The 5,548-nt window shown below is 42.8% G+C and overlaps 1 long non-coding RNA gene across 1 annotated transcript; it reads right to left on the bottom strand.

Moving 5' to 3' along the window:
* Positions 1-242: 242 nt before the first annotated feature.
* Positions 243-5,257, bottom strand: LOC140559440 (uncharacterized). Its single transcript, XR_011979890.1, has 2 exons — positions 5,066-5,257; positions 243-756 (listed from the first exon to the last, which is right to left on the bottom strand). It is a non-coding gene; the product is annotated as an uncharacterized lncRNA (long non-coding RNA).
* Positions 5,258-5,548: the final 291 nt, after the last annotated feature.

Raw genomic sequence — 5,548 nt, forward strand, 5'->3', positions numbered from 1 at the left:
AGTCTTAGGTGATGGAAATAGGTTTAGGCATGTGAGACCTTTAGGGTTTGGAGCTTGGTTTAGTATCAGTACAGCCATGGATCATTGAGGTATATTTAGGTTTGTGAGACCATATGGTGTGGAGCTAGACTTAGGTTCAGAATAGGCTTAAGTGTTAGATCTAGGGTTGGGTTTAGAAGAGTCTTAGGGTTTGGAGTTAGGGTAAGTGTTTGTAGGGGTGAAAGGTATGGATTCAAGTCAAGTCAAGTCAAGTCAAATTTATTTGTATAGCACTTTTTACAACTGTTGTCTTCACAAAGCAGCTTTACATAATTAGTACTTAATAAAGAACAGAGACAGAGAAGAAAGAAGGAATAACATGAAGCGTCAAAGACCCCCGTGAGCAAGCCAACGGCGACAGTGGCAAGGAAAAACTCCCTCAGGGCTGGAGGAAGAAACCTTGGGAGGAACCAAGGCTCACAAGGGGGACCTATCCTCCTCTGTCCAGACTGTTTTAAACATTAATGATAAAAATTACCGAAGCAGATACAACAGAAAGTTAATAGTGGTGATATTAATAGTTTCAGACAGGCACGAGTCCATCTAGGTTTCAGCACGGCCACCAAACAGGCAGCAGCAGCTGGCGGGTGAGCCATGGGTGGTGGCGGGTTGGGGGGGGACCCGCTGGCCGGACTGGTAGGTGGCAGCTGGTTAGATGCAGGTAGAGGGAACTCAGCGGGCAATCTTCCTGCAGATCGGGCTGGGTGGCCATTTACTCTGGGAAGGTAAAGAGAGAGAAGTTAGTTCTAAGAGGAATTTTATGGAGTGCAGAGAATGTTGAGAATCAGCATCTGGGTATGTCTGACGACTCCGGCAGGTCTGATTATGACAGCATAATTAAAAGGAGAGAGCCAGAAGGTAACACGGACACGGGCGTACCCTGAGAACACCAGCATTTATCTGCTCCACCGTCAACAAACCTGAGTGATCGCGTGTAAGCAGCGAGACGACAGCTCCAGCATCTCAGTGTACTACAATTCCCTGGGTCCACGAACCCCTGGACCTGCAGCCCTTATCTAAGAAACATTAATTACCAAAAGCTAAACTAAACATATAAGTTTTCAGCTTAGATTTAAAGATTAAGACTGTGTCTGAGTCCCGAACATTATCTGGAAGGTTATTCCAGAGCTGGGGGGCTTTATAAGAAAAGGCTCTTCCCCCTGCTGAGGTTTTCTGAATTTTGGGAACGCGTAAGAGGCCAGCACCCTGAGATCTAAGTAGTCTTGATGGTTCGTAATATACAATAAGATCCTGCAGGTACTCAGGAGCGAGGCCATGTAGGGCTTTATATGTTAATAAAAGAATTTTGTATTCGATACGGAATTTAACTGGGAGCCAATGAAGTGCTGATAGAACTGGACTGATATGGTCAAATTTTCTAGTTTTAGTAAGGACCCTGGCTGCAGCATTTTGCACCAGCTGAAGTTTATTGAGGTTCCTGCTGGAACAACCTGACAGTAGTGCATTACAGTAATCTAGCCTTGAGGTAATAAAAGCATGTACTAGCTTTTCTGCATCTTGTAGTGATAAGGAGTTTCTTAGTTTGGAGATGTTCCTAAGCTGCATAAAGGCTGTTCTACTAATATTAGCTATATGTTGCTCAAATGATAAATCTGAGTCGAATGTGACGCCAAGATTTTTAGCTGCTAAACCAGGAATGATAGAAGAATCAGCCAAGTCTAACATTAAGTCTGATAGTTTATTTCTAGAGTCTTTTGGACCTAAAAGGAGAACTTCGGTTTTGTCACTGTTGAAGTTATGTGACATCCAGAGTTTTATATCCTTTACACAGTCCTCCATTTTCTGTAGTCTAAATTTATCATCAGGTTTGGCTGATATATAGAGCTGTGTGTCATCTGCATAGAAATGGAAATTAACGCCATGTCTGCTTATAACTGAGCCCAGTGGTAACATGTATATTATAAATAATAGTGGTCCTAAAATTGAGCCTTGCGGAACTCCATATCTTACTTCTGCGTAGTTTGAAGATAAATCATTTATCTTTACAAATTGGAAGCGTCCCGTTAGATATGATTGGAACCATGATAGGGCTGTCCCTGTGATTCCAACCATTTTCTCTAATCTTTCTAGTAATATAGAATGATCTATTGTATCAAAGGCTGCACTAAGGTCTAGTAGGACTAATAAAGATACGTAGCCTTGATCAGAGGCAAGAAGGAGATCATTCGTAATCTTCACTAGGGCTGTCTCTGTGCTGTGATTGAGTCTAAATCCAGACTGGAATTTTTCATACATGTAATTTTTACTCAGGTATAAGCAGAGTTGTTGGGCCACAGCTTTTTCTAATATCTTAGATACGAATGTTAAGTTTGAGATGGGTCTATAATTAGATAATACGCTAGGATCAAGATTTGGTTTTTTGATTAAAGGTTTTATAACTGCTGTTTTAAGGGTTTGGGGTACATGCCCAAGGCTAAGGGATGAATTTACAATTGTTAAAAGAGGTCCGATTATAATTGGGAGAATTTCTTTTAGCAATTTAGAGGGAATCGGGTCGAGTGTACATGTTGTACAATTAGCTGAGGATATAATTTTTTCTAGTTCAGGCTGTGGAAGTGGGTAGAAGGCTTCCAGCCTTTGTTCTACAACTAAGTTTTGTTCTAAAGCAACTACATCAGGTGACGGCCATGTTTGATTTAATAAGCAGGGTTGGATTTGTTGTCTAATATTTTCTATTTTATTATTAAAATAGTCCATAAAAACATGACTAGTTAAAGATGTTGGGATCTGGGGTTGAGTATCTGCCTGGCTTTTAGTAAGTTTAGAGATCTCATTAAAAAGAACTCTGGGGTTGTTTTTGTTTTTCTCGATCAGCGAGGCCAAATACACTGAGCGAGCTTTAATGAGTGCCTTTCTATATTGACTAAGGCTGTCCTTCCACGCAGAGTGGAACACCTCTAGTTTGGTCGTCCGCCATTTACGCTCTAGTTTCCGCACTGTTTGTTTTAAGGTACGAGTTTGATCACTGTACCACGGTGCGAGCCTTTTTTGCCTCATCATTTTATTTTTTAACGGTGCTACTTTGTCTAAGGTTGATCGAAGGGTATTCTCTAGATCGTTTGTTAATTTAACGAGCTCCGTTTGGTCTGACGGAGTGTAAGCTAAGGTCGATAGGGGTGGGAGATTTTTAGTAAACTGTACAGCTGTCATTGGTGTTATTGTGCGCTTTAGGCAGTGTTGGGGAGAAGAATTTACATTTTGCCTAAGATGTAGCTCAAAGGAGATTAGATAATGATCTGATATTACTGAGCTTTGAGGTAGAATATTTAGCTGATCAATGCTAACACCCAGGGTCAGGACTAAATCTAGGGTATGATTACAGTAATGTGTGGGTCCAGTTACGTTTTGTATAATGCCAACAGAATCTAAAATTGATACAAACGCCTTTGTTAATGGATCGTCTGCTTTTTCAAAGTAAATATTAAAATCTCCTACTATTATTACTTTGTCACTGCACACTGCCAAGTCTGCAGAAAAATTACTGAATTCTTTTAAAAATTCAGAGTAGGGCCCTGGAGGCCTATAAATATTAATCAGTGAGAAAACATTTTTATTTGTGGCCGGATTTGATATATTAATGTAGATAAGCTCAAAAGAAGTGAAGGTGTTACAGTGTTTTTGAATAATCTCTAGTGTATTCTGATAGATTATACATACTCCACCTCCTCTGCCTGATAATCTAGGGCTATGTACATATTTATAGCCTGCGGGGGTGGCTTCATTTAGAGCTATATATTGATCAGGTCTAATCCAGGTTTCGGTTAGGCAGAAAACATCTAGTTTCTGATCACATATAATTTCATTCACGATCACTGCTTTTGAGGATAGTGATCTAATGTTAAGTAGACCGAGCTTTAGGTCTGAGGTGCTGCTGTTATCGTTGAAATGAGAGATTTTAACACTGATTAAATTATTAAAACGAGCTGATCTAGATGTTCTCTGTTTGGCTTTAATTCGGGGCACAGACACAGTCTCAATACAGTGAAACCTGGGTGACGCCTCAAAGCAGCTCGCAGACGGTCGGTTTAGCCTGTCTGTCTGTGGCCTGGTCTCGGCTCTGGATTGTCAGCAGCCTTTTACACTCCTCTGCCGACTATCTAGCAGACTATGGGCTATGCTGCACGAAAGTAAGGCAGCACCCTCCCGCGTGGGGTGGACACCATCCCTACCTAAAAAACCAGGCTTGCCCTCAAACTTTAACCAATTATCTATGAAGCCCACATGATTTTCGGAACACCACTTGGACATCCAGCGGTTCAGCGCTGTGAGTCGGCTGTAGGACTCAGCGCCGCGCCTCATTGGGATGGGACCAGAGCAAATTACGGCATCGGACATCGTCTGGGCCAGTTTAACCACCTCTTTAATATTATCCTTAGTTATTTCTGACTGCCGCAGACGGATATCATTGGCCCCTACATGAATCACTATCCTCGAATATCTCCTGTTTGCTAGCCGCTCAAGGTTGCCGCTAATGTCCGGCGCTCTGGCTCCCGGTAAACAGCTAACAGTCACTGCTGGAGCCCCTAAAGGACTAGCTATCTTCACGTGTCGAACAATAGAGTCTCCTATTACCAGAGTACTTTGAACAGGCTCCTCAGCGGGTGTTTCGCTGAGCGGGGCAAACCTGTTTGACACGCGAATCGGGGGGGGGAGCGTGGTGTTCCAGTGGGCTAGCTTCGGCCTTTGCGCTAGCATTAGCCTTAGCTTTTCGGCTATGCCGCAGAGACGTCACCCATTCGCCCCGCTGTAAGGGCTCTAACGCCGGAGTGGGGGGGGTGCTAGCTCTCCCTGAGGCAACGGGGGGCAACTCTTGCTCTTTATCCTTCAGTAACCCCATGATGCACACCTCTAACTGGTCCACCTTTTCCACCAGAGAGCTAACTAACTCACATTTAGTGCAAACACTATCATTATCACTAGCGGTGGGAAAAGGGTCTAGACTAAACATGCCACACTTCTCACACTCAAAAAGTCCAGCAACAGCCATAATAAAATACAAACTTACCACTTTCAGCTGATTTAGGCACCGAAATAAAGTTGTTGTTGTGGGGTACTCCGCTTTTTTAATAAACCTGTGGACTGTAAACACAATCTAAAAGCAGTTACGAGGAAAAGCGCTAGAAAGTGATAGAAAGCAGAAAGAACAAGCTAAACACGGAGACAGTGATTCCTCCAAGGACCGGGTCTGGAGTAAGGATTTCCCACAAGTGTTAGCGGTCGCGCGAACCAAGCGTCCGAGTGTGGAGGGTTAGAGTGGGGAGAGCCTTAGAGTTTAAGACTATTTCCATGGTTAGAACAGGCTTAAGGGTTATATCTAGGATTGGGGTTTGGAGAGGATAAGGGATTAGAGCTAAATGTAAGGTTTAAGAAGTTTCATGATTTTTATCTAGAACTAGGATTTGTACAGCGTTAAGGGATTGAGGTGAGGTTAGTGTTGAGGGAGCTTTTGGGTTTGGAGCTAGGATAAGGGTCAGTATAGCTTTGGAGT

This window comes from Salminus brasiliensis, chromosome 7 (assembly GCF_030463535.1).
Source record: "Salminus brasiliensis chromosome 7, fSalBra1.hap2, whole genome shotgun sequence".
In the NCBI taxonomy this organism is placed as follows: domain Eukaryota; kingdom Metazoa; phylum Chordata; class Actinopteri; order Characiformes; family Bryconidae; genus Salminus; species Salminus brasiliensis.